A 26,093-nucleotide genomic window follows, 5' to 3' on the forward strand; every position below is an offset into this window, starting at 1 on the left:
TGACAGGGACTTTACATTTCTGCATCAATCTCCTCAGCAGTTTCAATTTTATTCTTCCTAACTTCCAGTGCCTAAATGGTAACCATACTAACTTCCTGTCCTAAATTTCATGTAGTGTTGCTGTGCAGCGTGCGCAGATGTCATCCTTTATTCAAGAGGTGGATGAAGTCAGCTCTTTGTATATCACTTAAAGTTTCTGAAGTACTTAGGGATGAACAGTAATAATGTAAGGTATTATTTTTATACTATCAGCTGCTACATTTACAAGTAAAGTATTTCAATATCCACATATCTTCAACTCAAATCTTTAACAAAGAGGACTTCTTAAATTCAGATGTTGGGTATCCAGCATCTATTGTAATTTATTCAACAAAAATAGCTATTAACAGTACTTGTTTTTCCTTGTCACACAGTACAACAAACACCCACACATTCAAACATTAGTTAGGCAGTAAAGAGAAAACTGGAGCTATCAAGGGCAGTTTTCTATGCTTGGAGTTTTTTTTAAACAAAATGCATACAGTGCTTTAAAAACAGTTTTATAGGATCAATCTATTTCATAACCTCAGTATAAAAGACAGACTGAGAAAGATGGATGTATGAAAGCATATCAAATAAATCTAATCCTTTGTATTGATTTATATTTTTTTGAGATTGTGCTTTAAGTATTAAATAGACACAGGCATAGTCTGAAATTCCCAGCTGGTACCAAAAAAAGATAAAGTGAGCCCTTGTTTTAGCTCATGATGTGGAAGATTTGCCAGCATTGTCCTACCACTTCTCAAAGCCACCTAGCATTCGTTGCCTTTTTAATGGTCTCTTCCTAGCCATCTCCAAAGCTTTAAAAAAAAAAAAAAAAGTCAAAACATATAAAAGGTGAATAAGTGTGCCTTGGAATTGGTATTATAGATTCACTCAGCCCAATATTTTGTTTTGTTGTTCTCTTTGATAAAACTAATGAAAACAGTGAAAAATTAAATGTGGAATTTTGCACAAGAATGTTCATTGTTTATTTTAGAGTATTCAAATGTTGGCCTTACTCAAAATCTAACCAAATTCACAAAAAAAGTTAAAATTCTTTTTTTTTTTTTTAATTTCAGAGCTAATATTTGCTCAGAGTGACCTAATTTTTCCTTCAGACATTGGTTCTTTTCACAGAGAAATGGGACTGTTTTAAAGAAAATAGTTGTGAAAAATGACAAATTTTGGAAACATCAGGCCTATTTTTGAGTTTGTTCTGAAATACAACTCAACCAAATCCAACCCAGTCCCAACCCCCAACTAGTTGGATTTTGTGTATCTTCACCTTTTTTTGTAAATATGTTGTTCATCACCAGAGTAAACTGGCAGACAAAATGTATGTAAACAGCAATAACTCTTACCCCAAACAAGCTACAGTATTGGTTAATCATTTTTAAATATATTAATATGTTGCAATGATTTTTATTTTAGGATGGAATTTCCAAAGGGAGACAATGAGAGATGGATGAAAATCACAGCATTAAGGCTTGTGATTTTAAGTTACCCCAACCACCGTAACGTCCTGGTATGACAGATTCCCCTCTGTATTGATCCTCAAAGGATATGTTACAGCCCCAGCTTAAAAGCCTTGGCTCTTGAGTTGGAGCCGTCGCAGCTCATGCTTTTATTCTGCCAGTCCTGGTCCAATCCCCTGCATAGCAGCCAATAGACATAGACCTCACAATTAACACACAAAACATACAATTTTCATTGTATATTATATATATTGAAAGTGAAACAATGGAACCTTTTTAAACAAGCTGCAATCTGTTATCATTAGCATCAATTTCATATAGCAATAGTTAGATAATGGAGCCATTTAATGATCCTGTTTTTAAATCACAGACGTTCATAATTTTTCAAAGAGAACATTTCACTGTATTCCACTCACACTATTCATAACTATAAACATGCATAAACTCTGAATATTCATAAACAATTCACTTGACTGAGCATGTTTGTGTTCTTTTCTTTATATATGTTATGACTATTGCTTTATCTGATTTTGCATTTTCCATTCAATTATTTTGTGAGTCGTGGTCTGCTTTCAAGCCAATGTCAGGAACAGACTGTTTTCTTTATTTATAGGGCTATATTTGATTGAAGTTGAATAACTGCACGGGCCACTTTTGTTATTGAATGTTTTCCTAGAGATCATTTGAAGTCCATTTGCATTTTTGTGCTGATAGATTTAGAATCCTGAAACGTCAGCAGCATGTATGTCTCACTGGTAAATATTGTTACATTAGATAAGGCAAATGAATTTTTTATAGCATAGGCCATTTTATGGCTGTAATTAGATTTCTGCATGTATGTGTGAATTTGATTTTTATGTTGCCTTGTTGGATCACAGTTTCATTTCTTGTATAACTTGTTTTGATTAACTATCTATTTTAAATTATGTCCTTCACTTATTTTTTAATTTCATTTTAAAGGCATGGTCAGCTTAGCTTTCTCTGCCTAGCACCACTGAAAACCATTAAATACTATAAGGCAATTCTGAGCTTTGAAAGATCATGTTGCTTGATGCTGGCATATGTTCAACATACTATTGTAACAATATGGTCAAAGATAGTATAGAGTTATACCTGATGCTGTTTTTGTATCTGCTGGCTAGGTTAAAATAGTGAACAATGAATGACAAATTCTCCCATAGAAAACCCATATACATTGGGCAAAGAGGAGATGTCAAAACTAAGTTCTACATTTATTTCTTCTTGATCTAAAATCTTGTTATATAGGACAATCATGTCAGGTCCATGCATAGCATAGGAAGGATTTTAAATAGATATTTTAACTATGTAGACCTCTTTAAAAAGTTGCTTTAAAGCTGAAATACTCAACCAATCATAGCTGTTAATAGAACTCCAGTTTGGGGGCAGGGTTGTTATTTTTTTCTGTTAAAATATCTTCTATAGAATACCTTATCTTAAGAATGAACCAAAGCTTGGGCCTGAACCAAAATCTAGAATTTGCATATCCCTGAACCTTTGAAGGATTTAAAAAAAATCTGACCCAGATTTCACAGTTGACCATTAAATAGTCTAAAATGCTTGGAACAAAAACACCACAAAACTTTACGGATGGAAACCTAAATATGAATTTTATGGCTTAAGCCAATCACTACTTATAACCAACATTTTCCTTTTTGATTAATATTAACTGAATGTTAAAAGGAAGTATGGCTACATATAAAGTATGTCAAGAAAGCCTCAGCACAGCAGATCAAAATGAGATGTCGAGACAGAGTTTCCAGAGAAGCATCCAGTTCTTTTTATAATTGATATGAAAGGTCAGAAATCCATATTACAAAAAAAATGAAGCAACGTTATGTAATGCATTGGTTGTTTTATGATTCTTGGCAGTTATGGTGACACCACACATCAGTCCAGTTTCACTCCCAGTTTAACTATGTCAAGAGTAAATTCCTATGGGATCACAATTTGTTCTTTATGGTTATTTTACTTGATTCAAGTTAATTCAGAACCTTTAGGTGTAAATATGATGTTTAATATGACTGATACTGTATCAATATACAGTACTTTTTCTTAAAAGTTCTCTTTAAGGGCCAACTCTTGATTGCATAAAAGTTTATGACAAAATTCCCAATTACTTCACTGGACCTTGGATTTAGCCATGTATATAGGACATGGATATTGGTATAAAAAGCACTAGTGCCCTGATGTAGCATAATATGTCTTTTGTGACACTGGTGTTCGTTAGTTTCTGAAGACTCAGTAAAATAGCAAATACTCTCCTAACTCAGTGTACAGCACTAGGATTTTAGGAACACCAGAATATCCAGTGCTGACATACTTGGTGAGGAAGAAGTTTAGAGTAAAGTGGATGGTCTGTATTTATAGATGTACCATAGTCTAGATTAGACATTAAAACAAGATCTTGTCTGCTAATTTTTCAAGAGAAAAATGCATAATGGGAGATATTTTTGCAAAGGAGAGTTAATCTCCATACCCAGTATATGTTTTAAAGCAAGTGCTAACATCTGTTTAATATTCAGAGCTGGTGTTCATGTGGCTTTTGTTTCAATAAATGGTTTCCTTCTTATTCTGTGTGCAAGCATTTTGGGTCTATTTTCCGTATCTTTGTGTTTGGCGCCAGTATGTTAGATTTGACATAATTATAATTCTGCCTTAACTGATCCCGCATCTGTGGAGTTCATTTGATTATTTGTCTTGTCCCATAACAAAAGGGCAAACATTTTTTACACTTTATTAGTGTTCAGCCCCAGCTGGGAATATTTTACCTAGTCATGGTTTAAATATTAATATATAAATCTGTTGAAGCTTTGCCAGAGGCTATTTTTATTTTTATTCCATTCTCTCTCTCTTTTCCATTTAGGATATGTGATTAGAATATAGTAGCTACTTTACCATATGAAGTGATTTGTTGCAAAAAATAAGTGAAATTTAGAAATCTAACTGACTTCTACATGAGGACCCTATTATTACATTGCCCCACTAATGAAGTTTAGAGTCACATACACTCCATCAGGAGGGCAACAGAGGACATATAAGAAAAGTGTTTTCCTAACTCTTATGTATTTAGAAAAAAAGATTTGGGACCGTTTTTTTTTTCCTTTGGGGGAACTACCTGGTATCATGAATTCAAAATATCCCATAAAGTTAATTGAATATAAACAAGATGAGCAATTCCCACGCCAGCCAATAAACCTTTTTATCACCAGCTGATCATAGAGCTCTGTCAACAATCCTGTTCTTTGTACCAAAGAAAGCACTTAGTAAAGCCATTATGTTTGTTAGTTCCCAAGTTGGTAATTAGCACAACCCTTGCACTTTGTTTCAGCCCTTATTCTTACCCTCTCCCCATTGCTACTGGATAGACTCTTCAAGCTGTGCAGAACTAAAAAGTCCTGAGAAGTAAAAGGGATATAACCAGTGGGGAGAGAGCAGAGAATGTAGACTGGACAAAGGCTGGGTGGATTTGATGCTAGTCAGCAAATGCGAAAGCTAGGGAGAGGAGCTGGCAATCTCTGGCTGATTTCCTCCATCTCCCTCATTTAGGGTCTAATCCAGCACCCACTGTAGTCAATGGGAGTCACTCTGACTTCAAAGTGGGCTGAATCAAGTGCTGAGAGCCACCACGCTCCAGGAAGGGTCACGCTGCATTTGTGTCTCCTATGTTTGGGGAAAGAGTGTCTCTTTCTTTTTATATATACCATATAAGGTGCCCCTGGTTACTGTGCTGATGAGAATCTTATAAATTCAAGTAATGATGATAAATAAAAATCAGTAATGACAATGGGAAAAGGACACTGAAGATGTGAATAGTAGCATGTACAGAAAGTGGGGGCTGGCCAGAGGAGTCAGCAGTGTGTGTGCAGACTGGGGTGAGACTCTACCTCCCTAACTCTGTGGATCAATCTCTATTATACTACATGCAGCCAAAAGGGCACACCTAACTCATGTTCTGTAGGTATAATCTAATTATCTAGGACACCGATTATCAAAGGAGCACTACTTCAGCTATCTTGTGTATCAGTTGTTGTGGTTTTGACATTTTTGATATTAAAATGTAAGAATTGTTTACCAATGTTTGTTTGAAAGTTCACTTGAAGGGACTCTACAATTACTGCCAGCATGAAAGGAAAACTGTGTAGCTCTCTTTTAGAAAACACTTTTTTCCCCCTTGAAAAGCATGCACTTAAAGGCAGGGAGAAATCAATTTGCCTCAGCCTTTAGTCACCTTTCAGCTCAGTACTTCTCTAATATGCACAGTGGAAATCTGAGAACATGAACACAATAATTTTTGGCTTTTGGGAGTATAAAAACAAGACTGCTCTGGATCCTGTTAATGATTTATACAAGGAAACAGTATATGTTCCCTTAGTATAGAATAGCAGACATGCAAACATTCTCCCAGGTACTTTGAGGAGCAAATGTATCTCCTCTACCTGCTAAGGATAATATATTTTATATACTTACACAAACTAAGGGTTTCCTCTTCACATCTTTAGCTGCATTTCTCCATGATCTCAGGTGTGGCAGAGAGATATTTATCCCCCAACACTATTCTGTTGAGGTATCAACCAGATATTAGGGCTTGCTGCTGTCAGGAATGAGGGCTTACAGCTGCGTCTGCCCAGTCATCAGGCAGTCAATGAGTGCAGTTGTGCCACAGTAGACCCTCCTGATTAGCTAAGGCAGTCAGATTACTTGCTCTGAAAACCAGCAATTGCAGAAGATCAGTACCTGCTCAGTACATATGACCCACAGGTTCTCTATCTTCTTGTGCTCACCTCACTCCAAGCCCTCTCTTTTTTTGCTCCTTCATGGCTCCAGTCTAGACCCTATTCTGCAGCCAGCCTCCCTGCAGCCTAGACCTTGCCCAGCATCTGACCTTGTTCCAATCTTGTTCCAGCCTTGCTCCTGCCTTGGAATCAGCCTCATTCCTGCCTTTCCTGAGTCCAAGTAATCCGATTCTGATCCTGGGCTCTCATTCTTGGTTCTGACTCTCAACCCTTGGCTCTGGCATTCAGACTCCAAGTACTAGGCCTGACTCCTGCTCTGACCACTAGGCATGACTGCCTATGACCTGGTCTCCTGACAGTTGCTCCAGCTTTTGGAATTAAAGTAGGTCAAGAAGTGTTTACTGACAAAGACTATGCCGATGACTTGCTTGTATAGATAGCAAAGAATTTTAGTTCCATGCTGGTCTCCAAGATATCACCCACACTATGGGATTTAACATCTCATTGGAGAAGACCAAGACCAGAACCTTGGAGTTGGGCCACCAGAACCCCAGTACAGTAGGGATCAAGTACCTTGGACAGCACTGATAATTTCATCTAGGCTGAAAGCAGACTTCAAATGGTCACAAGAAATTAGATCTTCTTTGACTATTAGGTCTTGCTGCCTCCTGCATGAAATCCATGTCTCACTTCTGCAGATCGGTTCTGGATGCAAAACCATCTTGTACTGAGACAAAGTTCAAGATCTGTCAAATACTACCTGTACTACCAGTATTGCTATACAAATCAGAAACTTGGACCCTCTTACAGACAGACTTGTGGCTAGATGTATTCCATATGCACTGTCAGTGCCAAATCCCGAGCATTGATTGTGTGCAAAATATCACAGTTTTGCAAACATCTGGCCCACTTTGTTGCTAATTTTATTCAAAAGCAACATTGCATGATCTTTGGCCATGTCTCCAGGATGGACATAAATACTTCAAAGTCTCCATCAAAGGGGTGTACTCCCAGACCTTAATTGGCTCTGCCTGCAGGGCAGCCCCAGAAAATTTTGGATTTGCAGGATTGAGCCAGATCTGGAACTTTGGTATCCAATGCCTGGTGCAATGCCATCAGCCATGGTCACTCTGGCTGGTGCAATAATCCTTAGTAGACTATGCATGTTTGAGTATGTTGAGGAATATGTTCAGCTATATTTTGGGAAAATAACCAAGTATTATATACAGTATTTTCCAATGTGTGTGTTAGGCAGCTTTGAACAACAGAATCATCTTTCATTGCTATATAACTAGTTAGCAACCAGTTTGTGGGATGTTTTTAAAAATCAGAGTGGTCCTTATGTCATTTCTCACAAGCAAATATGCAAGTCATGCTTATAAATATTTCAGCTGTATTTAGATATTATTGATGTGTATGGAATTTACTGGAGTTATGCCTGATTTCCTGGAATATTATTTTTCTGCTTTTCACAGTCCTTGAACTACATATTCTCAACACCTGTCTTAAGAACTTTTGTGAGTTATTCTCACACATTACACAATTCATCCAAATGGCAACAGAATGAGTGAGTAAGGGACTCATAGCCAAAGTTGCACACAAGGACATTAAAAACCTTTGTGTTGTCCCCCCCACACACAGATCTCCCCTAAACTCTTAAAAATTAATAAAGAAAAGGATTTTATTTTTTGTTAGTTTGACATTTCATAATGGGTTAGAGCAAAACTTGAGTGCTGAATGCACTTAGTTCCAAATCCTGCCTCCAGCCCAGTGCACATCCCATACAATTGAGCTATGTGCTGGAGAGAATCCTTTTCCTGAGCTATGGCATACCAGTGGAGCCTCTCCATAGTTACTATTTCAGTTTACAAGCTGGAGTAGCCTCTGCACCCCTCCATGGGGAGAATGGCTAGTGTATATAGCCAATGGAAGTTCCATTGACCCCCAGCTCACTTGTGCTTCACCACAAAATCCCTGTTGTGCAGCACCATGCTAAATTTTAAATAAATAAAATTTTAAAAATAAATTAAATGAATGGAGATATCCTAGCACTGGAAGGGACCTTGAAAGGTCATCAAGTCTAGCCCCTTGCCTTTACTAGCAGGACCAAGTACCCATTTTGCCCCAGATTCTTAAGTGGCCCCCCTCAAGGATTGAACTCACAACCCTGGGTTTAGCAGGCCAATGCTCAAACCACTGAGCTATACCTCCCTCATGGAGAAACTAAAGGATAAACAAGGGATTCTCTCCACAACAAAATTATAGTGAGTGTCAGAGCTGCTGAGCGGCTGCCTGAGACAAGAGCAGATGCAGGCTGAAGTAGGGGCTGGCTAGCAGGGAAACAGGCATGGCTGGAGCAGGAGCAAAGGGAGTCTGTTGAAACTAGTGACAATAGGAATGCTTCCAATCAGATTATGACACTGAGCTGAATGGAAAGACTGCTTCCCTAAGGAGCCGATATATTTACCTTGGGATCACCGAGGTCAGTCCTTACCTGTGGATCCGCTGAACAGCATGGAGCCTATCACAAGAGCTGCAGGCAATTGCATCTCATGACTCTTCATACTCTGGCTCGGGGTGACTCATCAGGCTCAAGCAGGCTCTGGCTCAGAGGTAACTCATATTTGAGCAAGCTCAGAAGTATCACAATGGTTTGGGGGGAGGGGGCATTTGCCCTGATAGAATTAGTACTGTGTTTGCACAGTCAGAATAGTATTACACTGAACTTGGTACTAAGCCTCACTTGGAATTCCCTGGGCCTGACTTGGAGCTCCCATTCATTTTGACTGGTGTTCCGAATACACAGCATCTCTAAAACTCAGGCCCATTACTTGATTTCAGTGGGAAGTTTACTGATGAAATGATTACAGAACCAGCTCCCAGGTTAACAGGCATTTTAGAAGATGTAATCTACTATAGCAAACAAGTACATTCATAGGAAGAGTCTCTGCCCATTTCCTTCCAATGGCAGTTGTGTACTTTGCAAAAGTAGTATATTAGTAAATGGGAGCCTAAGATCCAAATAAATAGCATTTGCATTTGATAAACACTACCTCTGAACTTTACGTCCAGTTATGGACACTGTTCAGTGCCGGTCTGATTAGTCAGTGTTTTTTTATCATGCTACAGCAGCAGTGCACAACTGTAACCACACTATTGAAACACACAAATTTCTATACACATTATGTTGAGGTGGGGAGGGGGAGAAGGTGAAGGAAGGGCAAAGATTATGAGGCACACTGTATAAAAGGGAAGAAAATGCAAGTTCTAAACTAGAGCCTTTTCCCAAAGTGCTAGACTTCCATTGTGCCGCTCTGAACTACTTGTCTGTTTTAAAACCTAAACTGACAATTGTTAAATATGCCTCGTCAAAACATTTCCATCAAAGCTATTATTCAGTGTGGGGGGGGGCGGGGGGGAATAGGGTTTTAATTAAACAATTTTTCACAAAAGGAAATTTCTAGGGAATTTTTTTATTTTTTTTTTCTTGAAAAACTAAACAACTGAATTTTTTTTCAGTTTTTAGTAGAAAACCAAAATATTTCACCTGAAAATTGGAATTCGGAATATTTCAGCCAAAAACTAGATATGATGCTGTGGAACCTCACAGCAGTTGCAGTTCTGGGGCTTTGAGTCCCCATTCTCCTCTATGGGTCAGCCTCCACAGCCAGACTTGATCATGGTGCCATACCATCTTATATATTCATGAGCTTTTACCACAGCAAATGGTTTCATAAGTAGCTAGAATTTTTCTTCTTCTCCAGACTGAGTTATATTTTATAATGATGACACTTTCCAGCTAGCTCAGTTGTCTTCAATCTCTGCATACTAGACATGCTCTAGTTCAACCACAAGTTGTTGGACCAGATGCAGGGATCACTGGGTGAAATTCTGTTGTGCAGGAGATCAGACTAGATTATAGTCCCTTCTGACCTTAAAAATCTATGAACCACAGTGCAAGTGATTACACTTGGGGGCCACTTACTTTCCCAATCACCCTCCATCCTCACCACATTTTCTCTGTTTTTGTTTTGTCATGTTAAGACTCACAAGAAATATCTTTGTGGACTGCTGGTTGGTCGCGGACCAAGGTTTGTTTAAATGATTCAACACAGTGGTTGTCAAAGGAATTTATATTGCAATAATAAAGGAAGCCATATCATAGAACTGTAGGACTGGAAGGGACCATGATAGGTCATCTAGTCCACTCCCCAGCACTGATGCATGTTGTACGTTGAAACATAAAAGCATTTTTGTGACTTTTTTTTTTAGGAAGTGTAAAATAACTAGTATTGGAGCAGATGAGAGCAAAAAGAAATATCTGACATGTTAGATGTGCATGGTCTGCTTAACCTTTCACTCTAGTTACTCCTTAAAACTGCAGTGTGAGCATTTATGAAATGTTGCCCAACCACACCTTTTGAAAATGATTCTCCATAATTAGGCTTGGAAGGATTATACTTATTGGTAAAGGTCGGTAAATGTCAATTGCACCATACACTCACAGACCGACAAAAAATATTTCTATAGATAATCAAAATGTACAGATGGGACAAGTAAGAAAAATGCTGCTTGAGAACTTAGAGTTTGGCTTAAGGCTATTTACTTTGTATATTTTGACATGCAATGTGGATAATTTGTGTTTTAACACCTATAAAGCTTTAATGTTTTTGAATATCGGTGTGTACAGTCATTAAATAATTATTGTTTGACCCACTTCATAATTTCATGCAACTGAAAATTTAAATAGATTAAAAATAAACATCAATATTATCTATCAGGATTATAAAAAAAAATTACCAAGCCTTCCCATAATGTTTTCTTGTTCAGAGTTTTAGCAGGATGGGCAGCGTTTACGTACTATTCTGCATAGTAAATTACAAAACCAATCAGAGAAACAAAATCCTTTCAAACTCAGATCATTTTAACCATCTCCAAGGACAGAAAGCACTTGTTCAACTTACCTCTCTATATGGAACTGGAACATTTGTCAGATGGTTCTATGAATGTGTCTGTCAATTCGTGGACAGACAACAGGGTGGACTGAGCCCACAAGTGGAATCTCCCACCTGGTGGCTGGAGCCACAGGTGGTATAAAGGTACTGAAAGAGCAGAAGGTAAAGGTTATGGTAGGAAAGCCAACTTTCAAGAGAGTTTAAGAAACACTTATGACATCATCTTAAACATTCCTTTCGCTTTTCCTGCTAAAACCCTACCCTTCTGCCACCCCCTTGAGGTGTGCGTAATATATCTACACTGACTTGTGATTAACACAACCATTTATATCAACACTGCATTCATTACTAGATCCATTAAGTGTGCATTATCCCCATTGTGATAGGCAAAGCTCAAACCAACTCTGTGATCCATAAGCAGCAGCACAACCAAGTGAGTCAGAATCTGAGCTGCCTGAGGGGGGAAGGGAAAAAAGGGGTAGCTTGAGGGCCCACAAACTGAGTGGCATTGTGACCAGGTGCAAGGGGTCACACACCACTTGAGTTTGGTCTGGTTGCCCCTAACAGAGCGACGCCCAAGCCAAACCTAAGTGGCTCTGCAACTCAGTGTGCCAGGTCTTAATACCTGGAGAGGGGAGGCAGGCCCATCCTTGCAGGGCAGAAGCCACCTCTGTAGGTTGGGGGTGGGGGGCTCACTCTCCAAGCCCGCCTCCCCTCAGTGGTAATCTTTTGAAGGGTGGGGGATAGCTTCAGATTTTGAGTGACCCTGCTCAGAAGGGAGCTTCTAGGTCATACTTGTCTTCACTAGATGTTAGTCTATATATCATAACATCCACTTCTAAAGAACCAATATATGGTTCGCAAACAGTTGGTATCTGAATTTGTGTAAAGCACGACTGTAATTAATGAAAACTTTTGCTATGGAACTTTCACTCAGCTGGAATTAAATTTTTTTTAAATGGAAATGAAATGTATGATGGCAACTTGTGGAAATAAAGTGTGGGTTTTCATCAGCAAGACAGCAGGGTACATAATGAAACAGTGTTCAGAAAAATCATCTACTGTTACATAGTTCTCAATATGAATTGGTAATTTCATATTAACTTATATATATGGAATGGCACCTTTTCATGCACAAAACACTGGGGGTTTCCATGTCCAGTCTATTATTAAACACTTATTTCTGGTGGATATTAGCAAGTTATTTTGTGCACCAAGGAACTGAATTATCTGACGTTAGGCAGCTGTTGGATTCTGTGAATGGTGCAACGGTTTTTTTTTTTTTCTCTATCCTAAACTTTACCTCTGGTACTGGAAAGGTAAGAGCTTGCATCTGTTCCCTTTGTACAGTCAGAGAGGTATTTCATGTTTATTCCAAACAAGAATCACTTGCAGGTAATCTTAATTTTCACAGTGAAAAGAGATCCCCTTCACTTGCAGGTAATCTTAATTTTCACAGTGAAAAGAGATCCCCTTCACAGAATTTTGGGAAATATGCATAGTATAAAAAAAGCAAAATACAATACCTTTAAATATATCCTTTTAATTTGTTACTGGTTTTAGACAAAACAAGCTTTCAGGAAGTGGTAGTGTATTACAAACTCTCCAGACAGCGCTAAACTTTCTATGTGTCAATAGCAAGAAAGATAAATGTTAGTATATCATTGCATAACAGCAACATTATTGTAAAAAGGCAATAAATAAGACTCAAGAGGCTGTTTAAAATTACAAAGCAGCAACTTGAACATAAAATGGTTTAAATACTGCTTTCCTTTCCCCCACATATAGCAGAGAAAATGAAGAAATGCAGTAGTATGATGTATAGTATGGGTATGAAAACCCAGAAGTAATATACAAAATAATTACAGTAGGTATCAATCTATGCATCCTGAAAGATAAATGAAATGAGAACAAAGTTAGAATGAGTCATAGATCTCAATGTGTATTTTGTTTTTGGCTTGTTAAAGTTTATGGAATTCGCTTTCTGCCATTCTTGGCTGCATTACGAAGCAAAGCTTTTAACGCTAGTAAGGGTACATTAATGGTGGGTGAACAGGCTGATATTCAAATGTAGATCATATTGAAGATCTTAATAGTTGGGAAACATTCAGATACTCCTTCCCATATAAATATTAGTCTATTTTAATCAAATCCCCGTACCTTGCTAAATGCTTACCCATCTCTAGTTCTAAATCTCAAAAATGTCATCAAACTGCATCAGGGAAGAGCAAGAATTATCCTCGTAGCCCTGTTGTGGGCTAGGCAAATGCAGTACTCGAACCTTCTCCACCGCTCTGTGACATTGCCTCTCTGCCTTCCTCTCAGGAACAATCTCCTGTCTCAGACCTCTGGGACCTTGATCCATCCCAACTCCTCCTCCTTGAACCTGAAAGCATGGTTCCTAGGTGGTTCTTGAGTATGGAGCTAATCTGCTCAAATAAGGTCCAGTCAGTTTGCCTATCTAGAAGGAAACCCCGTACCCACAAAGCTTACCTTCAAAAGCGGAAACACTTCCATTCTTGGTGTTCTTTTCACTCTTCTTGAGCATGAGAGGTTCCATTCCTAGACTATCTATTGTATTTTAAGTCACAATATCTATCAATGAGATTACTCTGAATATATTTGGTTGCTGTGACAGCCTTCCACTTGTTCACTGAGTGCATCTCACTTTTTGCCCACCCCACTATGGCCAGATTCTTCAAGGACTTACACAGCTTATTTCCCTGTACAGACCCGCAGACAGACCTTAAATTGGTTCTCAGTGCCCTGAGGAAACCCTCCTTCGAACAAAGGCTACCTGTTCTCTCCTCTCCCTGTCCCTCAAGACTTTCTTCCTTATAGCCATTATTTCAGTAGATGAATAGAAGAGCTTTGTGCTCTTATGGCAAACTGACCATTCTATAGAGATAAGGTTACATGCATCCCCATCCTTGCTTCCTTCCTGAGGTCTCTTCCGTATACCATATCAATCAAGAGATCCACATGCCAGTGTTCTACCCGAAGCCTCATGCCTCCAGATTCCCAAATATAATCTGCATATGATTTTATTCCCTAATCTAAATATCACCCTCTTTCAAATACGAAGGTTTTGTGAATCCAGAGACAGCACTAAAAGTCTTACAAGAAACCATGTTGTACTAGTGAGATTTCCAGATCACAGCAGTTCAGTTGTATTCATAAAACAATCTATCTAAACAAAACCTCAGAACATTTAGTGTTTATCAGCATCCATCACTTTTAGTACACTTTCAGCAATTTCAAGTAAGGCGTCTTGCTGAGAACAACAGCCTGGATCATAAACAAACATTTTTCCCATTGTATTATTTTAGAACAAAGCTTGAATTGATGTTCCAAGATCCAGCAGGACTTTAAATATGTACACTCTTCCCCTTTGTAATTCTTATTAAAACATTACTAAATTACAGAGAGAAAAATGTGAGGATTAAAAAGTGTAAAAGGATGACAATCCTTACAGTGAATGTTAACAGGATGTAAATGATAAATGACACATTTGATGATATGATAAACAAGTTCTGGATTGGCAGTTCATGGGTTCAGTACTTAGCTTCCTACACCCAGAAAATATTAAAAGTTAATTTGGTTTCTAGAGAGCCCAACTGGACTTTATGTTGGTCACAAAGCACCAGAGAATGCACTCGATTAAGAAGTTAAAATCATCAGTTCCCCATGACTTGCATCTTGCACTGCTTCTTGGTGCATATGCTGCTTTGAGTATGGTTGACAGAAATTGTGATATCCACATTATTGTGTCTCATGATCCTGGAATTCTCCATTACTTGCACGTTACCATTGTAGTGTTAAATTTACCCATAGTACGCAGGTCTCTATGCACAATGAGCACCAAATTGTGGCTATGTGGGATATTTAGGTGGAGAGAACGAAGAGAAATTCTTGTGTATGCCTTGTGCATTGCAGAAGGAGTTTCCATGCCAAACTACATAGAGACACCAAGGAAAAGTTCAATGGGACTGGGCCATGCGAAGGGCCATGGTTTTACATGTAACTAGGACAGAGTAGCTCTGAGCATCACATCAGCAAATAAATAGGCAAAGTAGTAGCTTTGATGGCTACAGCGTTGTGCCCTCAGCCCTTACCTGAACCCTGATTTAATATTAACCTATCTGTATAGAGCTCGATTACTATAGGAGAAGTGACTGACATCTTTGAAATCAAAACCCTCTATATGCCAATAATAAATGGCACAGCATAAGGAGCAGTAATGTTATACCACAAAGCTGAGTACAGTATTCATAGAGAAGTTTGCTTGGCTTGTTTAATGGCATTTTCCCGGGTTTGAATTAGCTTACAGTTCTGCAAAATTGAAGTAATTTTACAAAATGTTGCATTTTTTTGATGAAAGGGTTGAAAGTTCATGTGCAATATTTTACAGTGTCCTAATATATATTTTTGGAAACAGAAAACAATATTTTTCACTTCAAAGTTCACACTTTACAATTTTGAAAAAGCTACTAGTAGAGACATCCCCCCAAAAGATGGCACATCTCTCTTCCAATTGTAACTTTTCCTTGGTGATAACAATAGTATTACATGGTATTAGCCAATAAAGCAAAATAAACTCACTATGCTGGTGAAGGTGAAATATGTTATGATGGTATTGGAATAACTTTAGCTTGCATAAAGTGAGACATTTTGCTTCTCTAATGCCTCATCCTAGCAAAACAGTATTTCACTTACTGTAAAAGAGTTCCTCAGAGAAGCATCATAGAAAAGCAAAGATAAAGAACTGTTTGGGAGGGTCCAGATTGGTCAAATCATGCTGCTCTGAATGTATATCTCTAAATGTAATGTCCAATGAATTGCTATGTGTGTAAGCCCATGTAACTGAGCTTGAAACTGAAAAGGATAAAGGAGGTCTTTTCAGCACAGGAGACTATATTGTTTGTCTTGCCTACACCAGATTATGAATGTTTAGGCAATAATTTCAGAATAGAGGCCCCAATTCAGCAAGACATTGACAAAGATTCTTAAATCCCATTGACTTCAATGAGATTTTTTTAATAGGATTGTAATTATTGTGTGCCTGATGTGAGTGCTTAAATATTTTGCTGAATTTGGGCCAGAATGAAGAAAGTTATGTCTGATGAAAAAACATCTGAATATTAGTGACTTCATATTTTGGATCTGGATCCAAATCTGAACATCCTTAACATTGGGAACTGTTTGGATTGAGGATTTTGGTTTGGCATGTTACAGAGAAAGGGGCCAGAAGTTTGAATCAAGATCTGAATTTTCCCTTTGAGTTTCTGGTTCTGTGGTTTTGATTTGAACCCATCTCTACTTGAAATATATAAACAGAAGTTTTATACTAGGCTTGTATATTGTTAAAAGTACAGTGGTGACAAGTTATTTACTGTATTAGCACAAAATAACTGTAGTAATACCAGGAATTAATGGATCTGCCTGAATAATACAACAAAGAAGATCATCTATAATATTATGTGGTATTTTGCAGTAACTTACATCAATGTACTAAGGAAGGATTGTTTATAAATTCATATACAGTATGGGAGAATATTCTTCATGACCAGAATAATTTTGCAAGGAAAATTTTGGCATTAATAGCTTCATTGAAATGCAAGCTTTGCAAAAAGATTTACAATAACAATACATTTATGGGTGTAACAATTTGATGAAGTATAATAATATTAATATTTTAAAATATGTACCTGCACAGTTATAAACAAAGCACTATAATATTAGGTACATTCCACTTCTTCTGGGTTTTGTTTGTATATTCTAAATAGAAATAAATAATATCACTTCTTTATAACTTGATTCCATCATGAATGTCTTCATCCCATGTAGAATTTCTTAAGGATTCCAGTGTTATCAAATCCTTATTAATGATCTTCCATACAATTATTTTAAGTTTCAGTGCTGGTTTTCAGTTGGAATTATTTGTATTGTTCTTATCTTTTATAAATATTTGATACATATTTGCAATCACTTATCCCTTTTACTCATTGTTTTTGTCAGTAGTAAATATATTTTTTCACTACTCATGAAATTTCCTATAAGCATCTCATGATTTATTGAGTACATGCTTTTAACATGCTCTGTTTTGTTTTTTGACTTCTAAGTATAAAATAAGATCTTGATGTCAAGAAGAGTGAACTGTTTTGTATTTTGGTTTGTTTAAATCAGGCAGCACTTACTAGGTTAAGATATTCAACCTTTTTTTTTTTGGTGGGAGGAGGGGTGATAAACTATCTGCCAAACTTGTAAAGACAGGAGTGTTCACAGAAATACCTACATGAATGTTATTGGTTGCAGCATATTTTCAGGAAGCCTTCAAAAGATCCATTATTGAACACATTGCTTGAATTCAGAGTTAAAAACAAATAAAAACTTTTACAATAAACACTTACTTACTTCTCCTGGATTATGTGCTTCAGTCTCTATTATCCTTCAGAAGATTATTATTTTAGCTCATCTCAGGCTTATCCTACACTAATTCAAAAGTCTTGGTTTCAGGGCCAGAATCTTCCCCTGTAATAGTGTTCACACCATTCTGGAGGTAATAACCAGACCGCCCTTTCTCTGGTTATTCCATCTCAGAATACTAGTAGTGCTCATAGACTGAACTATGGAGGTAATATGAAGACATGCAGACAAAGAATTCAGCCACCTTCAATTCTGTGTTACTAAAGATTGATCTTACTGGAGTGATGGTTGCAGTATTTAGTAATCAGTAGCCCAAAGACAATACAGTTTGAAAGTCCTCTTCACATTTATTTTGTTCCCCCCCCCCCACCCACATGCAATGAAATAAAGTTTGGGGGCAAATTTATCTATTGACTTCAATCTGTTTACAGCAGAATAGAATGTGACGCTTTGTCTATTCAATACTAATGGATTAGATGATCCTTCCCCACATGAGAGGGAGGTAGTAAGTGTCGTCAGATGTTTGGCAGCATGTGTGTGTTCTTTCTGGATGCTGCACTGGCTCTGGCCAAATAGCCCATACAGCAGGCTCCGATCGAACTGACCAATAAGACCACAAGACTTGGTTTAGTATTGGAGGCACCCATCCAGGGTTATTGCCAACGAAGCATGGTGCTAATGTCCTGGCTCAATGGTTATAGGTAAACTAACACATGTATGACAATGGACCACATCAGTGGCAGGACTTTCCACTGCGCCCTAGGCCAGACGAAGGGTTAAAGTGACGTAGCCCAAAATTTATAGACCGAGAAACTATCTGGGATAAACAACTTATCACCTTACATGTTTCATGACACGTTTGTTACCTCCCCTTGTACTTTCTTCCTGATGTTTAAGACAAAACATTCCTATTCACCACCTGTCTTTGTACTTTTACTCCTGATGTTTCACACAAAAATATCTCTATTCATCACTTTTGTCAAATCATTTTATCGTGTGCTAAGTTAGGGTGTTCTTGTGCTGTCTGCTGGTATTTACGTATTTGGTGTGTTTTAGCAATGCTAGCACCGAATTCGTGTACCAGTCACTGACTTTCAGGCAAGCATCTGCTTTTGACAGGGCCTGATTGTTGTTCATAGCATAACTTTTGCTGACTTTGGTTCAGGCCTCAGACCTTACTTTCAGGCTCCCTATTTCTACTACAGAATGGATATTCAAGGTTCCCATTTCCTGGAATTTTTCTTGGGCATCTCTTCTGTGGGAAATGGGAAAAGGAGGCTCAGGTTCATTAAGGAAGCTTAAGTGGTGCATAAAAATTTGTGAGGGGTCTTTATACAATGTTAACTATCACCCTCAGCATGCATAGAATTCTCTTGGGAGTTATACACTTGCACTAAGGGTAAAACTCATAGTTCCAAAGAATTTCCGCATCAGAAGCCCAATGTTATTTCCTTTGAAATCAATGGAAAAATCCCCATTGGCTTCAGTAGGTACAAGACTGGGCTTTACAATAAGACAATTTTAAGATAAGTCAAAGTTTGGACCTACAAATCACTACAGTCAACCTTTCTTCCATTGCCCTTTTGGATGATGCCATCAGTGTCATTAAAAAGACAATATTTTCCAACTGGATTGACACTAGATTGACTTCACCTATACATACATTCTCCTAAGAAATTATTCAGCTGGCAATATGGAAAATGCCACCATCCTAAAAGTTAATTAAGCAATAAGACATGACAAACCATGCTGCAGTGTAAATTAATACATACATAAGGTGCACAATGGGTGACGCACAGAGCTTCTGGTGCACCTAAACCATGTTTATTAAAATGACCACATGGTGGATGAAAGAGGAATTTAACATATCTATCTCCACTTTTTAAAAAGTTGTAATTCGTAAGGGTTGAGGAAGTTGTGAACAACTGAAACAGAAGGTTTTAAAAGTTCATTACCCTTTTCAATAATATTCCTCACCTTTAGAATGGGGAATGCCACTAGAACTAGAATGGGTGAGTGCTAGCATGATCATTTGGGTAAAATCCTGAGAGGAGCTGAGCAATGTAAGTTCCCATTGTCGTGTTGTCAGGTTTGGTTACTGTGAAAAGACCAGTCTATTTCCTTATTCCAGACTGTTTATAAACAAAAATATTTCTGACAAATGCAATTTACTGTAACCATCGATCACTGTTAAAAGTTTAGACACAACTACAATATTAACTCTCTTTTTCTAACTATTGAATTTAATTCCAATACAGGAAATACACAGATCATAACTTTTCCATTTCAAATGACATTGAATGAGATTTTGTTTTCAATTATGTATTCAATTACGATCACAGTCCACCTCCTGAGGTTTCATGTTAAGATAAAAACATGTCACAGTCAGAAAGAGTCTGTCTCATCAGAAACCCTGTTGTGAAGTTGTTACCATGAAATCTTGCCAGATGGAATTATTCTGAATGATCTCAATTTGTTTATAGCTAATTTAAAACTGATTCTCAGTGGTAAGTAAATTTTATATCATTATACCACAAAGAATTAACATATATTAAATCTCTCTTTAAATTCCAAAACAGTTGAGCTGCTGTTTGCCCATCAGTGTATCAATGTGGAGAAAGGAATTAAACATTTGAAATGTGTATAAATGAAAGGGAAAGAGGCAAACATACTGTCTTTGGAAAGATGATCACATAGTTGAGGCACTGGACGGGGACTCAGGAAAGCTGGGTTCAACCCTGGCTCTGTCAGGGATTTCTTGTTTGACCTTGGGGAAAACACTTGATCACTTTCTGCCTCAGTTGCCAATCTGTGAGCAGGGGGTAATTCTTCCTCTCTCATACTCTTTCTTGTACATTTACCATGTAAACTGCTCAGGGAGGGGAAGGGACTGGTTCTAACTTTTGTACAGTCTTTTTACAGCACTTCCACAGTGACAGTATCATATCAGAAGGAAGTCCAATGTATTTTATTACAAGCAGACATTAATGTGGGCTTAGAATAGATTCTCTTATTTGTATGTGTTCATTTTTTATCTGTATGCATACAGCTCATAGTGGGTGAAATCCTGACCCCACTGAAGTCAAAGGCAAAATTCACACTGAATTCAGTGGGTGTGAGGCCCCAGTATCTTTCAAACCATAGGCATGCTGATTTGAATGTCATTACAAACCTAAAATCTGTGTCATATCCATGAATCTTTCTGGACAACATAGGCTGAATTTTAGATAGAAATTCTATAGAACTTAATGGTTATCATACGATTTTGACATCAAATGCTCACTTAATTTCATGGTACAGTTCACTTATAGTTTTGAGTTCTTTCTAACCTAAAAACTCAAACCAAACCCATGTAAACTTAAATAAATAACTGTAAGGGGGGAAAAAAATCTATGAAGTTTCACATTCTTCTATTCATAGGTTCTTCACAGGCTCCAATATGTTGAAGTGATTCTTTTTTATTGTTCAAAGCAGCACTCAGCCAGCCCAACACATTATCTCTGGTGCTTATATGGTCCTCATGACCATAGTATTTGAGCACAGTCTCTAACTGATTTACTCTAACACCATCTTTGTGAAATAGGGAAGTAATATTTTCCCCCACCCCGATTATTCCCATATTTTCCCCAGAATATAAAATCTCCATTTTAAAAATAGGGAACTAAAGCATAGAGGGTGAAATCTTGGCCCCATTGGAGTCAGTATTACAGACTATGGCTTGGATCCAAAAAGGGGCTTTAGCATTGCAATTCTGAGCATTCTAATGCCTAACTTTTAGACACCTAGAAAATAATTGAATAAACAATGGGATCCACAGAGCCTGAGTTGGACATGTAGGCTCCCTGTACAATGCCTGGGGAGAGGGATTTGTGCCTAAGAACACAATCCACAAAAGCCAGCAAGCTGGGCAGAGAGCCATCTAAATTAGCCAATGGAAGCTGAGAACAAGAGGGGTGTGTACTAAGCCCTGCCCTCCTCATGGAATTTGATGCCTAAGGGTACGTCCAGACTACCCGCCGAATCGGCGGGTAGTAATCGATCTATCGGGGATCGATATATCATGTCTCGTCTAGACACGATATATCGATCCCCGAACGTGCTCCCATCAACTCTGGAACTCCACTTGGGCGAGCGGAAGTAGCAGAGTCGATGGGGGAGCCGCGGCCATCGATCTTGTGCCGTGAGGACCCAAGGTAAGTCAAAATAAGATACGTCAATTTCAGCTACACTATTCCCGTAGCTGAAATTGCGTATCTTACATCGACACCCCCCTCCCCCCAGTGTAGACCAGTCCTAAGTGTGGTTGCAGGGAGACATCTATCTCTGTTTAGTAATCCATAGCTGGGAATCCCTCTCCTGGAATCAGGTGGCTTAGGTGCCTAAATTATTTCTGGCAAGGAATGTCAGTGGTGGTGACGGCGGCAGCAGCAGCAGCCTTATACCTTTTAGCTCAGTGATTAGAGTACTCACTCAGGATGTGGGAGACCTGGGCTCAATTCTCCCCCTGCCTGATGAGGAGAAAGCATTTGAATGGGAGTCTCACACTGCTCAGAATAGTGCTCTAACCCCTGGACTACAGGATATCCTGACATGAATTCCCACAGTGTCGCCTGTTGAAGCTGTTTCAGTTTGTATAAATACTTGAATAGTCATTGGGTCCAAAAGAGAGTGACTCTAGCCTGATGGATAAGGCACCCTCTTGGGATGAGGGACACCCAGAGTCCACTCCCCCTGCTTCAATGACTCATTATTGATATATAGTGGAGCAGCTTCAACAGGAGACACTGAAGAAGACCCACACCAGGCCCACTCCCCAGTGGTTAGAGCACGAGTGTAAGAGACTCTTGTTCAACTCCTTTCTCCCCATAAGGTAGAGGGGGAAATTAAACTCTGTTCTACCACCTCCTCAAGTAGCTAGATTTTGAGTCTGTCCCAGTATGTGGAGGAATGCCTATATTTTCCTGGTTTGTAGATTTCACTGGAGCTTAGGTAGGAAACAAATACAGCAAAAATGTAAGCCCCTACAGGACTGGGTACAAACCAAGTGGGTGTTATGTGGATTGCCATGGTGCCAAAACTGGAACTTAGCCAGCGAAATCTGGGGCTTAGAGGCCTATGTACCTTTGTGGATCTGCGTCTGAGTGAAGGCACCCAAAGTCAAATTGGAAATCTGCTGTGGAGCAGAAAAATGAACCCAGAGCTTCAGAGCCACAAGCTGGTGCCTTAATCCCTTGTCCATCCTTCTTCTCTCTGGAAAAGGAATAAATACATGACATTTAATAAATTCAAGGATGATACCAAACTGGGAACAACAAAGACATTTGAGAACAGAGGAGGAGATTATAAAAGATCTAGATAATTTACAAAAATGGGATGTGGAGAGAAAATCTATGATGAGATTTAGACTTTAGAAAAAATTAAGGAGGTGAAAATAATACTAAGTAGATGTAACAATGGGGGCTGTTCTGGTTGAAAATAGCAAGCAAGGGCTAGCCTGGCAGTCTGGTGAGGTAATGGTGTAGTGTGGGAATTCTGAATTCATACCCCAGTGAAAATCCCTTGCTATTTTTTGTATGTGTGTGGGGACTAGGAACAATGTGAAGGCAAATTGATCATCTGATGGAGATCATGTCTTGCACAGCTCTCAAGTGGCCCCATCTCAGGGATGTTCACAGCAGCTCTAAAGGATAGAAGCTGTGTCCAGTCCTCCTTGATCAGTGACTGGCCTTCATGGTTGCTTGCTGAAGAGAAAGATCTTAGAAGAATAATGCAGAGCAATCTGCATAGAATGTGATGCTGTTGCTTTAAAAAAAAAGTAGTTTTATACTAGTTATATTTTCTGCATGGATGCACCATGTGTACAATTATATCATCATCATGAGAGTATATAGAAGGTATTTTAGAAGGTTCCTATGGGGGGCCTAGAGGGAAACTGTATACCATCTCATTACCAATTAAATTGTCTGCAAACTTTAGTGATTCACATTCTTACCTTATTGTTCTTTGATCACCTTTTTATTTAGAATCATTTAGTTTTCAGAACCATAGAATGATAGCATAGAAGAATTCTGACTGCTGATGCTGCTTAGTTAAGGGAAGAAGGGGAGGTGATGTCAGAAGGCTGTTGAAGGGATGTCTGAATCTTTAGAAAAAAGCGTGAGTTTGAACAGCAGAAAAGTTACATGCTGGGATTCCATGCTAAGCAACGCCTTCTGACAGAAACTAGCAAATGAAGCAGACTTTAGAATGTCTTTGTCTCTTGTCTTGCTTGTTTCCAGGTAGTAATACAACCACTCTAAAACCTTTCTCTGAAAAGAAATACTGCAGGACAGCAGAAATAAATCCTGCAAATAGAGGAACCAGGTGGAGAATGTGAAGGAGGCAGTAACACATGCTGTGAGGATTAGCAAAAGGAAAGCTAGAAACATGCTTCGTATTGAGCTTTCTTGACAATTTTGGTTTAATCCTTTCTGATTCCTATTAGCATTTGTTTGCTATCTTTGTAAATCTGCATTGAACCACTATTTCCAAGACATTTATCTGCCATTCTAATAGATGTGGCACAACAATCCTCAGCTCAAGTTTCTCAGTTACATTGATTCTCAGTTACATTCTCTTTACGCAAATCCAAATACCTAGAAACAGATTGTTTGAGCTGTAGCTTTGCCCATCTTCTGGAGTTATTGTTAGCCATCATTTTCCACTACACTCCTTGAAGCTATTATCAGCATAAAATATCCCCATGGGCTACCTTTCCCCTGTCAGCAATGGGACCATCTATTCTGCTGAATTTAATATAATGTTGAAGGCTGCTGAAAACAGTCAGAGATGCATAACCTACTACAATTTCCCTTTCCACCAACTGTCATTTTATAGTTTCCAGGTTTGGCATATCCCTGTGAAGAGACTAGCCTTTTACCTACTGCTACACATTACTACAATATGTAGTAATGTACATTATCCTTGATTTCCTATAGGATTTCACAGATGGTCTGCATCCCTCCCTGCAGGGAACTGCACTTTTCAACCATCTCTACCATGTCTTGCTAGAGATTCTTCAAGCAATTTATGAGACATAGAGCCAGATTAATCTTTCATCCCAGAGGTTCCCAAATAAGCTGATAAATTTCTATACAAAATGCAGCTACTGGTGAGGTAGAATGAGGCAGCATAGAACAAAACCATGCTACCATTTATGACAAGAATGGAAGACTATTGTACCCAATTAAAACTGCCAGGGGAATCTGTGTCGATGAATTTATTGTAGTAACTGGAATTATTTTAGTTACAGCTGGCAACATCACCTATAATTAAGGCTGGCCAACATATATTCTTAAACTGAGCTTTCAAAAACTATTTTGGCATGAATTTTTTGGTGCCCTGTTTCAGATGCCTTTAAAGGGGCCTTATTTTCAGGTGGTGCGTACTCAGCACTTTTGAAAATCGGGCCCTATTTCAGACTAATACTTTGTACTTTTATAGCACTTCCTGTCTGATAAACTGAGTTCCAGTCTTACAAATATAATTAAACAACACCTCACAACCATCTTCTGTGGTAGGTAAATGTTATCATGCTCACTTTTAGGCTACGTCTACACTTGGGAGAGTGCACAGTTAGATGTGAGTGTGCTGCTAGAGTGTACCCTGTATCCATGCTGATTATCCACATATGCCATACTGATCATGGGTATATGCTGTCCACAGGCATAAATCCATGTCCACACCACCCCTCTTCAGTACACAACTTTAGCAATAAAATTTCATGGGTGATATCTCAAAGACTTGTATCACAGGATACACCCTAGGAACGGTCTTGCTGCACATGGCTGAAACTGTACTTGACAATGGCAGCTCCTGCTCATCTCTCCCTTCTGCCAAACTGTGTTGGAGACATGGAGCAAATCCACAAAGATGTGGTTCTGCTCCTGCTAAGAGGATTGATGTTTATGCAATGCCATCGCGGGTAAATAGTATAATGGCCGATGAGGGTCTGGCTGGAGAATCTTGCCTACATGCCCGGGGTTCTACTGATCGCCATATTTGGGGTCGGGAAGGAATTTTCCTCCAGGGTAGATTGGCAGAGGCCCTGGAGGTTTTTCGCCTTCCTCCGCAGCATGGGGCAGGGGTCGCTAGCTGGAGGATTCTCTGCTACTTGAAGTCTCTAAACCACAGGACTTGGGGACTTCAACAGCAGAGTCAAGGGAAAGGGTTGGGATGGCTTTGTGGCCTGCATCATGCGGGAGGTCAGACTAGATGATCATAATGGTCCCTTCTGACCTTAAAGTCTATGAGTCTATGGATATTGGACAGAATTGGTCCAGGGAGCTGTCAGATGGTAAAGATACCTGACCTCCAGGGGGAAATGAAAATTTACTCAGGCCCCATGGTACATATATTCTGAATGGTGGGATCATAACGGTATGTAAACCAGCACAATGTGGTGGGACCACTTCGCCTTGGAA

The 26,093-nt window shown here is 38.7% G+C and overlaps 2 long non-coding RNA genes across 3 annotated transcripts in view; one reads left to right on the plus strand and one right to left on the minus strand.

The window, feature by feature from the left end:
* LOC122174239 (uncharacterized) overlaps nucleotides 1-26,093 on the plus strand; it is a 90,277-nt gene that overhangs the window by 41,676 nt on the left and 22,508 nt on the right. The window lies entirely within an intron of this gene.
* Nucleotides 388-6,092, minus strand: LOC135972466 (uncharacterized). The gene is made up of 3 exons (XR_010588924.1): nucleotides 5,985-6,092; nucleotides 1,526-1,672; nucleotides 388-839 (listed from the first exon to the last, which is right to left on the minus strand). It is a non-coding gene; the product is annotated as an uncharacterized LOC135972466 (long non-coding RNA).

Source organism: Chrysemys picta, chromosome 6, assembly GCF_011386835.1.
Source record: "Chrysemys picta bellii isolate R12L10 chromosome 6, ASM1138683v2, whole genome shotgun sequence".
Lineage (NCBI taxonomy): Eukaryota > Metazoa > Chordata > Testudines > Emydidae > Chrysemys > Chrysemys picta.